This window comes from Chrysemys picta, chromosome 3 (genome assembly GCF_011386835.1).
Source record: "Chrysemys picta bellii isolate R12L10 chromosome 3, ASM1138683v2, whole genome shotgun sequence".
In the NCBI taxonomy this organism is placed as follows: domain Eukaryota; kingdom Metazoa; phylum Chordata; order Testudines; family Emydidae; genus Chrysemys; species Chrysemys picta.
Window position 1 is genome coordinate 190,041,803 of NC_088793.1, and position 12,371 is coordinate 190,054,173.

Here is a 12,371-nt window from a genome sequence, read left to right on the forward strand (position 1 = left end):
AACTGCATTGCAAAAGACCACAGTTTACTCTCCCTGACAGCAAAATGTCCCCAGTGGAATTGCTCAGGTGAGACTAAGGGGCCCTAAGCCTTCAGTATGGTTCACTTCCCTTGAAGCCAGTGTAGTTTCATGGATCTAGTCAGGGATTATACATGATGGCAGAAACAGTCTTTGGTTAATACAGTACAGGGCATGAGAATCCTTCTTTATCATATCCCTGTACTCCAGTTTTCATCCTCCAAAGACCTAAATGAATCTCTACCACATGACTAAGACTAGAAAAACACCTTAAAAACATATCCTAGATAACTGAGATAATTTTGTCTGTTGTAAATAAAAAATATAGCTTTACTAAGATTTGTGTATTATTGGCTTGAATTGTCTTGCTTAATGAAACCTAATAAGACATCTGTTTTTCCTAATTTTGGATCTCCTTTTTACTGCTGAAATCTTTTGAAGTGGAACTGCCAAAAGTTATTGAATTTGATCATTAACATGTTAAATGGCTCCAAAGAACCACTTAGAAAACAGCACTGAGTGTGGGTTCTGCTAGCTAGCAAGTCTTCAGTGTATTTCCTTTCCTGTGGATAATTAGTGGATGCGTATGTGGGGGGGATGCCTGGCTGACACCTTTCATGAGCAATAAATTTTCACTCACAAATTTAAAAATGGGCCAGGAAGAAATATAAGGAAGGGCCTCAGTCAAACTTAGTATAACACAGGGGTCGGCAACCTTTCAGAGGTGGTGTGCCGAGTCTTCATTTATTCACTCTAATTTAAGGTTTTGCGTGCCAGTAATACATTTTAATGTTTTTAGAAGGTCTCTTTCTATAATCTATAATATATAACTAAACTATTGTTGTATGTAAAGTAAATAAGGTTTTTAAAATGTTTAAGAAGCTTCATTTAAAATTAAATTAAAATGCAGAGCCCACCGGACCAGTGGCCAGGACCTGGGCAGTGTGAGTGCCACTGAAAATCAGCTCGCGTGGCATAGGTTGCCTACCCCTGGTATAACATATGATAATACTAAGGTACAGTAATTCAGTTCTCCATGCCCATTCATTCCTCTGTTGCTCTGTTACTGTCAGTTAAGTTGCCATTTAGGAACTTCATATTGTGGTGGTATATTTTTGTGACTTAGACAGGTATACACTGGAAACAGACTCAGATTATTTTATGTAGACTCTCAGTTCCACACAGATCAATCATCTGGCACCAGATAATGTGCTGCCTGGACTAAACCCAAACTGGGACAAGGTGGGAAAAGATTAATGAAGACAGGTGCTGAAGCTTGTCCCATCCTCAACACCTGCCTATAATATCAAGCTTGGAGGGAATAAAAAGGGAGGAAACAGACTTCATATATGGGCTGCCCTCACTTAGGGATCTTAGTCCTGAGGCAGAGAGTATCTAGGGCATGGGCAAAGCAGCTTTGGGTTAGGAACCCTAGGAGAAATGATGCCAGAATAAAAGGTTTGGATTGAATTTTATGATGTCTAATTGCTCATTGTTTGATGATAAAATCAAACCCCAGGAACTGGCAATGAAATCTTTAGATGCATTTTGTACTAACTAGAAGTCAAGAATGTCTCTGGGATTTGTGCAGCTCCTGATCAACCTGTTAATGTTTTCAGCAATTAAAAAGTGAAAGTCTGCATGGTAAAGGACAATATAATGCACAGGCTTTAATTCACACACCAGGGGCAGTAACATATCACTTGATCAGAACTCAGATACATTAAAGATAAAGCTAGACAACTTCTGACTGGAAATAAGGCACACATTTTTAAAAGGTGGGTAGTTAACCACTGGAACAATTTATTAAAGGATGTGGTAGATTCTCCATCACTTCAAGACTTTTTGAAACAAGGTTGAACATTTCTAAAAGATATGCTCTAGATCAGCCTCATTGGCCCTGATGCAGGAATTACTGGGTGAAATTCTATGGTCTGTTCTATGCAGAAGGTCAGATTAGATGATCATAATGTTCCTTTCTGGGCTGAAAATCTGTGGCTTTAAAGTCATAGAAGCAGACATAAATGAAATCTGAGAGTGATGTTTGTGACAGAATCCCCGGGGTACTGTGGGACCATTGAGCCCCCTTTACTCTCCAGCCTGGGCTCTCTCTCACAATGCTTTGCCAGTGACAAGCAGCACCCTCCAGGTGCTGTTATCACTCAGCCACCAGCATGCAGAGGCACACCCAGCTAAGTTGCACCCAGCTAAGTTGCATGTATGCTCTGCAAGCTACTATATGTAGGGAAACACCAGCAAGTCTCCCAAACCCCCAGTCTTGCACCCCAGAAATATACCGTCTTGTACTACTCAAGACCTTCTTTAGAACAGTGCAAATTTATTTATTAGTTCACCATGTTGTCAAAGGAAAGTGCACGTGTACCAGCCTTTGTAACCTAAGCAGATTTCCCAAGCATTGTAGACAAATTCACTGATAAGGATAAAACATTACAATGAGTTTATTAACTACAGAATGATAGATTTTTTTTTAAGAGATTATAAGTGGTAGGTATAAACGCCAGAGATAGTTACCGTAAGAAAATAAAAAATAAGCATGCATTCTAAATTCTAAACTTTTAGGCTAAGCAAGAGTTGACGCAAACAGCTTTTCTCACCCCACTGGATGTTGCAGGTAGGTTACAGAGTTCTTAATACACAGGCTGACTTTCCTTCTCAGCCTGGGACCAGTCTCCTCAGTGTAAGTCTTTGTCTTTCCAGTGTTCTTGTTGCCTTCAGCATAGGCGGGGGAGGAAAGAGGTAATCGCACGTCACTGTCAATTATTTTATACATTTAGTCAATGTGCCTGGAAACTACTGGCCCAGACATGTCCTGGTGGGCCTCGCTGAGTCACAGAGTTGACCAATGCACACTGTTTGTTGCTTGCACAACTCTCTTGTTTACAACTCCTCTGCTGATCAATGGTCATTTAACACCTGCCTAGGTGTAGGTCACCTCCTTTGTTGTTACTGGAGAACTAGCAGTGGGCAATTCCCAAACTCACAACATATTTCAATAACAGCCATAACTTCATACTCACTAATGATATACATATTTTTGACAGAAAATGGGATCATTTTTCATATATCTTACATGACATGCTTTGTATGAAATATCACAACCATATATGAATTATTAATATGGGGCTCACAGAGCACTACTTTGAGGTACAGTGTGTCACAATGTTATTAAAGGATTATGGGGGATATACATTTTCCTTAACATTGTGATTGAAAGGTTACAAAGACAGGGTGAAACTTAAATAGTATGTAGGCCTTGCACTAGTCCTTCTTCATAGGGGTGAATTTTGACCATCGTGCCATCATCATCACTGCTACTATTATTCAGGAGCACAAGAAAACTGGCTGCAAGAGCAATCGGTTATGTTGTTCCTTATAATTTATATTTGCTGTGGCTTCAGTTCAGTCCTTTGTTTTCTTGCAATATTCCTTTCTCGTGGGGATTTTATTCTTTGCTTAACAATGTCAAACCTTTCTTTCAAGTATACATGCGCTACTTATGTTATAATACTGTCACCACTGGTATAACAAGAGTGACTTTGGCTTTGTAACATGGCCTTGTGTTGTGGTGTTATGACTGCTCACTGGATTGTGGTACAAAAAGTTATTATCAACATGCTTACATTGTCTTCTGTCATCCTGTGCATTCACGTCTGTAATGTTCTATCCAATATTATAGCTCAGTAACACTCATCTTGTTCATAATATTGAATAATTCCCATTAGGATTATTACACACAGTACTTGCACTATTCTTAATATTTACTTTATTCATCCTGTTCCATCTTAAACTCAGACGGTATTTGTCTTGTGTGTCATTGCTCCTATTACTCACGCTACTTGCCTTTTGTATTATTTGCCTTTCCTATTTCCGATATTTGCCTCTTTAGTGTTTTCAGTGTTATTTTTCATCATCTCTTTTCTTTATTGCTCCCCGGTGGCAGTCCATCTGCCTGCTTTTTAAGTCTGAAAATACCAGCCTGGCCTGAGAAGAGGGGGAAAAAAGCCTGTGCCATTCACTCAGCTGTGGAAAGGTGCCAGCCCTTCTCCTATGTCATTATTACATTTTTAAAGTGAAAAATAGGGTTTTATTAGAACTGGGTGATTTTTTTCAGTCAGAAGTATTTGGGGGGGGGGGGGGGAATGTAGATTCGGTGACATCAAAAGTTTTCACATTGATGTCAGGTTCACCAAATTCTTCCTGCCAACCCTCTCCCCTAAATACAACCTGTGGAAAAAATCAAAACATTCCATTTTGACTTATAGGAAACAAAGCGTTTCTATTTTTGCTTCAAAATTTCCTTCACATTTATTGTTTTCAAAAATTAAAAAATGCTCAAAATCAAAACAAAGCATTTAGTTTGGGCCCAAATCATTTTTTGATTGTTTGCTTAGCCAAAAATTTCAAAACTTTTCCTTTGTGGTTCGACCTGAAATAAATGTTTTCCACATTTTTTGGAATTGCCAGTGAACCAAAAAATCCATTTTTTTTGCACTAGGTTTAATAAAAATATTTTTTCTGTGAAAAATATTAAGCTTTTTTATTTTTTTGAAAAATCAAAAACAAAAATAAATAAAATAAAAAATTGGGGTTCTGTTTGCTAAAAACTGGAAAATTTAATTATTTGATGAAACCCTGAAATGTTTTGTGGAAATTTTTCTAGAAAAATGAGAAATTTTCTGTGGTGAGGGGGAAAAAAAAAAAACCATTTCCCAAGGAGTTCTAGGCAATGCTGTGTTCACTTGGGGTGAAATTCCTCCTAGTGTGGATGGAGGGCATGTGCAGGCTCTTCACATCACGTAAGCCCCCACTAACCCTGCACAGATGGCTGGGGATGGAGTGGCCATAATGCCTGGGGAAGTTTGCAGCACTTGTGTGCTGTGAAGGGGGATCCCTCAACAGCCCCAGATAGGCTGGGGGATGGACGTCTCCTGGATCCTCCCTTATGGGGCTTCAGTAACCAGGAATCATTATATAGAGTTTGTGGATGGGCTGTGACTGCTACAGAGGGGTCACACTGCAGCCCCACAACCCATATGTGGACTGGAGAGTGAATGCCATACCTCCAATCTGCTCAGCATTCACTGCAGAAAGCCTGTTTAATTGGGCTTTGAGCAGGGAGGCGTAACTTTTCTAATCTGAGGCGGCCAGCACTGCTCAATGAGCTGCCCTGACAAGGGCTCCAAGCATGCTTACTCTAGTATGCACTTCTGCAAGCTGCTCCTCTAACTCCAGTGTTATCATCCTGATGAGTCTCTGAGAGAACATCTTGTAAACAGCAGAGAACACCTGAGCCTCTTCCTGTCCATAGTGGGCCACATTCTGCTTCCTTTTGAGTCAAGGGCCACATCCTCAACTGGTGTAAATCAGCACACGTCCTTTGACATAACAGAGCTATATGTCTCTTTACATCAGATAATGATCTGGCTGTATGAGTTTTACCACTGATGTAAATGAGAGCAGAATCAGGCACAGAGAGCAGCAAAGTACATGTTGAACCAAGCTTCTCACACAAGACAGTGGGGATGGGGAGGTATTGCCGTTCCTAACCTAATCTACATGCAAACCTTGATTATACTGTTTGACCCTATACAATTTGATTTAATTTTCACAAATACAGCATCAGTAAAGCAGTGCTGCAGGGAATGACATTACTGCAGCAGATGATCAGTATAGCTGGCACAATGCCAAACCTGGAAGGATTGTTGAAAACATGTTTATACCTCAGCCAGCAGATGAATGCAAAAGGTATAAACACATCCATTGCTAGTAGGAGGCACTGTATTCACCTCTTCATGGAAATCTTCACAGCCTCTCTATGTTGCATTCATAAATATTCATCCCAGCAATATTTTTTTCTAGGAATACTCTGCTGGTTCTTAATGTTTTGTTTACTTGGATATATTAGATCAGGATTGTTATAAAAGATGGGACACGTACATTATGTTGACTTTTTGTTTGTTATAATACAATTGAAAAGCACCCAGGTACTTTCATGGTAGGCATGCAAAAGGATAAGCAATAATTGTATTGAATTCCATATCACATGTTCTGCTCAAACTCTGCAAAAAAATAATAATAATAATCTAAGACTAAGCTTGGTAAATTTAAGCCCCAAAGGAGAAATTTTGAGTTGCTGTATATAAAATGTTCTAATTAGATGTGGGACAAAGATACTTGCCCAAGGAGACTCAGGAAATCTGTGGTAGAGCAGAAAATTGAACTCCGGTCCCAACTCAAAGACTATCACCCTAACCATTGGGCCATCCCTGCTTTCAGAATTATATAGTGGCACCTGTAGAATCCACATACCTGGGCTATAAATCAGGATAACAGGCTTTTTTGGGAGACTCTAGTATTTCTATTCCAAACAGATATTGAGTATACAGGTCAAATCTCTGCCTTGGTATTGTCACACTCCTGTTTTTGACTTCTGGCCAGATCCCAAAAGTGCAAAACTGCACACAATTGAAAAATAATTGATGGGGAAAGGGAGTTTCATACTAAGTTTCAATTTTCACTCAAGGTTTGGTGTGGGATCAAGTTCTGTTCAAGGTTTGGTGTGGATCTTATTATAGTAGAAGCATTTTAATCACCCCTAATGGCTCATGGGCATATTGTGCTCCTCCCTATGGAGATACAAAAAAGTAGGCATACAAAGACAGAGCAGGGGAGAGGGCTTCTCCAGTCCTTGTTCCCCTGTGAAGGGCCCAGCCATGGTTCGGGTGCACAGGCACAGTGCATGGCTAGTAAAATTTAATTCTTAAATTGACTCAGCTGCATTCTTAATGTTGATGCTTTATATATGGGTTGAAGTGACTCTAATCCAGTTATTTTCAGATCTCTGTGTGAAAAGACAAAAACCTGTGTCTAAGAACCACATAAATGGTTCTTTTATACACTGTATTTGAATTTTCACTACTGTGCAACTTAACTTTAACCAGTGCAAATACTTTATACACTATAACAGATGCTCCTCCTTTGGGGGGAAAAAGAGAATAAACATTCCTCAGAACATTATCAGAGGAAGTCCTTGTGAAGCTGGCCATGTATTTTAAGACTTTTTTTTCACTGTGGCAGAAGGCTGTTGGAGGGGTTTAACAATTCGTTTTTTTAATTTTGTACTCCTTCCTTCTGCCTATGTTGTCTACCTTTATCAGAAGCATTTCCTCTGGTTAAAGAGGTCAAATCTCACCTTAGCATGGTGCCTGCCCAAGTGGTAGTGAATGGGTGTTAACTACTAGGATGATACGAGCACATGGTGAAGAAACACAAGAGTGGATCCAAGGAAAACAGCGAACAATAAATCAAGGTGATGTAATCAGTGCCCAAGGCTGGTCATATGATTACAGTTGTTCCTCCAATACTCCTATGAACGCTACAGAGAACCCAATCAAAAGTCCATAGAAGTACACTGCATTTGCTAAATATGTTCCCTCTGTGGTCATGGGTGTTGTTTTTGTCCCTATCTGAAGAAGGAGCAACATGGAGTTAAGAAGAATGCTGACTGAAGGTTGCTAACAGGGGAAGGTATACAGTTAACATTCAATTTACAATTGCATAAAAATTTACTTTATAAGTATGGGGGGTATTCTTAAAGGTAGCTCAGAGAGCAGTGTCACTGGGAAAACAATAGCCAGGGTCTAAGCTCAGCTAGGTATAAGGACCAGCTCTCTGAACTCCATAGTAACCTGCTCCCAACATAGCCATAGATGTCATTCAATTCCCTTCCTGAAGGCTCTGATTCAGCAATGCTTTGAGTAGCCCCATACGCTTAAACTCTTGCTAAATCAAGGTGATGAAAAGAACAGCAGTGAGGTCGGCCATAGATCTAGATTGTGCACTGCTGGAGAAAGACTTTCACTAGGATTTGGCTCTGGAACACAGTTTCTGCTAAATCTGCTTCATCTGTGTGGGTATTAATTTAGAAGGAGAATCAGGAAGAGGGATGGCAGAATCAGGGCTGTTACATTAGTAAGAGGCAGGAGAAACTGGATCATAAGCTATCTCAAGGTAGGGACTGTATCTAGGCGTTAGTGAAATTTAAATAATGCCTTCAAATTAGCAATACATTTCAAGTGTGAATCCTAGGGGTGGATTGTGACTGGTGCTTGCCTGGGTGTGCCAAGGATAGGGCGAGTGCAAGTAGTCTCATCACACCACCTTGTATCCTGTGCCCAAGATCCAGGTATTGGTGAAGTCCCTGTGCCCCGCAGAGCGCAGGGATTATCTACTTCCTTATGAGCGTCTGCCTGGAAGAATGGCTGAGCCAATTGAATTGTGGGGTGGGTTTGGTCTGAGTTTCAGAACCTGTGTAGGAGTGCTCTTTATTATTCTACAGCCAAAGAAAATAATAATCAATCTCTCCTGGAGCTTCCCTTGGGGCCCCTCTGCAGTTTCCCAGTGCAGGTCAGTGCCTTTTGAGGTTGTTTCGTTTTCCCCCCCAAATTCTCAAATGCTAAAATTCAGCTTGATTTTGGATGCATGTTATATTCAAATAATAATTAGGTGACTTGTAAAATGAGGGTTTTTATTTTCTTTTAATTAAAAAAACAAAATGTATATCTTTGTGTTTGTATGTCTTCCAAAATATTCCCTTATTGGACTAATATAGAAATTGAAGATGATTATACACAGTATAGAACAGGGGTGGGCAAACTTTTTGGCCCAAGGGCCACATCTGGGTATGGTGGGCCATGAATGCTCACGAAATTGGGGGGCGGGAGGGCTCCAGCTGGGGGTGTGGGCTCTGGGGTGGGGCTGGGGATGAGGGTTTTGAAGGGCAGGAGGGGGATCAGGGCTGCATGGGAGGGGCTCAGGGGGCAGGCTCTGGGTGGCGCTTACCTCAAGCAGCTCCCAGAAACAGCAGCATGTCCCCCCTCCAGCTCCTATGAGGAGGTGCAGCCAGGCGGCTCTGTGCACTGCTCTGTCCATAGGTGCCACCCCTGCAGCTCCATTGGCTGTGGTTCCCAGCCAATGGAGCTCCGGGGGCAGCACTTGGGGCAGTGTGCGGAGCCCCCTGGCTGTCCCTGTGCATAGGAGCTGGAGGGGGGACATGCTGCTGTTTCTGGGAGCCATGCAGAGTGGGGCAAGCCCCCAACCCTGCTCCTGGGGCAAGCCTCAGACCCTACTTCCCAGCGGGAACTCGAGGGCTGGATTAAAATGTCTGGAGGGCTGGATGTGGCCCCTGAGCCGTAGTTTGCCCACCACTGGTATAGAATCTTAGCAAGACAGCCTAGAAGGAAACAAACGGTGATCCCCTATTGCTAATGGAGTAAATGATAGCAGTGGTGGGTTGTCATCCTGTACTAGAAAGGGGATGGGACTCTTTCTCAGTGGATTTCACAGATATTTGCCGACAGCAGAGGAAAGGTGAGATTCAGGGATCTTGTAATCCGTTCTAGGCTCTGGAGGGGAGTGTTCTCTGGAGGGCACAGACTCTTCTGCCTTTTCCCCTCCAGCATGGCCCTTTCTGCCCCATCCCCTCAAACTTGTACCTGTCACAGCCCCATCTCTTTGCCACCCTGGATCCATAACCCAGTCCCATTCTCCTCACCCATCCAGCCCCAGTCTCCACTCCTCAGGCTTCTCATTCCAGTTCTAGTCTCCTTGCACAACCAGTCTCTCCCAGCACCAACTTCTGTTCTCCTTGGGTCCTTCCCCAGGCCCAGTCTCTTTACCCAATCAGTCTCAATCTCCCTTCTAAACTCCCAGTCCAAATTTCCCTCTTCCCCTCCCTGGCAATCCCCAATCCTTGTTTCTATCACCCCCTGCTTTCCCCGGCTCCTTGTCTCCTCATCCCCCCTCCCCCAGCTCCTGTCCCCTCTGTATTTGAATTGGGCAGCTTCCCCCTCCACTCTGCCTGGGCCAGTTTGGGTTTATTGTGAACACAGAAGAGAATGGCCCTCTGTTCTCAGTTCAGGTCTCTGGCTCTGGCTTGCAGCAGTCCAGAGAGGTAATTGCCCTGGCAAGAGCATGCCCAATGTGGACAGAATCTTAGGGAATTTAGCTGCTAAAATCTAAGAAGTCTGTACTGAGCATGTGCAATCTGTGTTTTTTGTTTGTTTGTTTTTTAAAGGCTTAGAATGCAGCGGGTGGTATTAAAGGGTGAACTGTCAGGTTGGAGGGAGGTTACTAGTGGAGTGCCTCAAGGTTCGGTTTTGGGACCCATTTTATTTAATCTATTTATAACTGACCTCGGAACCGATTGCAGGAGTGGGCTGATAAAGTTTGCGGATGATACGAAGGTGGGAGGCGTTGTAAATTCGGAGGAGGATAGGGATATCCTGCAGGGAGACTTGAATGAGCTTGTGAATTGGAGTATCAGAAATAGGATGAAATTTAATAGTGAAAAGTGTAAGGTGATGCATTTGGGGATGACTAATAACAATTTTAGTTACAAGATGGGGACACATTGGTTAGAAGTAACGGAAGAGGAGAAGGACCTAGGGGTCCTTGTAGACCGCAGGATGACTATGAGTCGACAATGTGAAGTGGCGGTGAAAAAAGCCAATGCTGTCTTGGGATGCATTCGGCGAGGTATATCTAGTAGGGATAAGGAGGTCCTGCTTCTGTTGTACAAGGCGCTGGTGAGACCTCATTTGGAGTACTGTGTGCAGTTCTGGTCTCCCATGTTTAAAAAAGATGAACTCAAACTGGAACGGGTGCAGAGAAGGGCCACTAGGATGATCAGAGGAATGGAAAACCTGTCGTATGAAAGGAGACTAGAGGAGCTTGGGTTGTTTAGTCTGACAAAGCGAAGGCTGAGGGGGGATATGATTGCTATCTTTAAATATATTAGAGGGATTAATACAAGGGAGGGAGAAGAATTATTCCAGCTTAGTACTAATGTGGATACAAGAACGAATGGATATAAACTGGCAGTGGGGAAGTTCAGGCTTGAAATTAGACGAAGGTTTCTGACCGTCAGAGGGGTGAAATATTGGAACGGCCTTCCGAGGGAAACGGTGGGGGCGACGGACCTGTCTGGTTTTAAGATTAAGTTAGATAAGTTTATGGAGGGAATGGTTTAATGGTAAAACATAGTAGTCAAGGAAAACCAAGCAATGGTAGGTAAATAGTATAATGGCTAACAGGGGTCAGGCTGGAGACTCTTGCCTATATGCTCGGGGTCTTACTGATCGCCATATTTGGGGTCGGGAAGGAATTTTCCTCCAGGGCAGATTGGCTGAGCCTCTGGAGGTTTTTCGCCTTCCTCCGCAGCATGGGGCAGGGATCTCTAGCAGGAGGGTCTCTGCCGATTGAAGTCACTAAAACAGGATTGGGGACTTCAACAGCAGAGTCCAGGGAAGGGGTAGGGATGGTTTTATGGCCTGCAGCATGCAGGGGGTCAGACCAGATGATCATAATGGTCCCTTCTGACCTTAAAGTCTATGAGTCTATGAGTCTATGAGAACTTGGTGGATTTTCACAAGGATGGCAAAAGGCACATCCCTGACACAGAGGGCAGCCCCTTCCAAATTTCAAGTCCCTGCTTCAAAACATGGCGATGACACTGCTTTTCAAAGAAAAGGTCACCAGAATTTTTAAGTTGGGGAAAACCAGCCTGAGGCAGACACCCAGAATGGATTAAAGTTTGGCAAAGTTATAAGCAACTGAAAACAGGGTCTTATAATGGAAAGTGTCAAATAACTTTTATAATAAGTGGTGCTACCAGCCCTATCTATAGAATTAAATACATTTATTATATATAATAACCTGGGAGAACAACAGCACTATTTCAGCTGTTAAAGCATTCATGTGTTACCAAGTCAAGTTATAACATTTTGTTAATTTCACTGTGGTATAAAAACTGTTGCTTTCATGGGTTGTGTTTGGTACATACAGTATTGTGCAAAGAATGCAGCACAAGAAAAGGGAAGTTCATCTGTTATATATTTTCTTGACTTGTTTCATCTGGTCATAGGGGATTATTTCATACTGGCACTTTCATGGTGCGTGGAGGTACAGGCTAGTGGACTTTTGCTTTACTTTTGGAGGTTTCTGTGTTATTTGAGTTAGCTTTCCAGTGGCAAGATTTCTTTTTCAAAATGAGTTTTCTCTTGTTGAGTTTATGCACTCTGACAACCACTCCGGCATCTCAATATGATTTGTTTGTTTGCTTTGGCTTTCTTGCATTAGTAATTACAAGCTGTGCGTTACTATCTCATAGCAATGTAATGTTAGCAGCTGTACTGCAGGACTGTCACAGGGGACACCTGCTGTGCTGTTACTTGTCCTCTTACAAAACCTTGGGCCCAATTCTGAAATCTGATTTTGCTCTAACTAAGGCAAAACTCTTCTTGTAGTCAGTGGCAATTTTGCTTGAGTTTGGG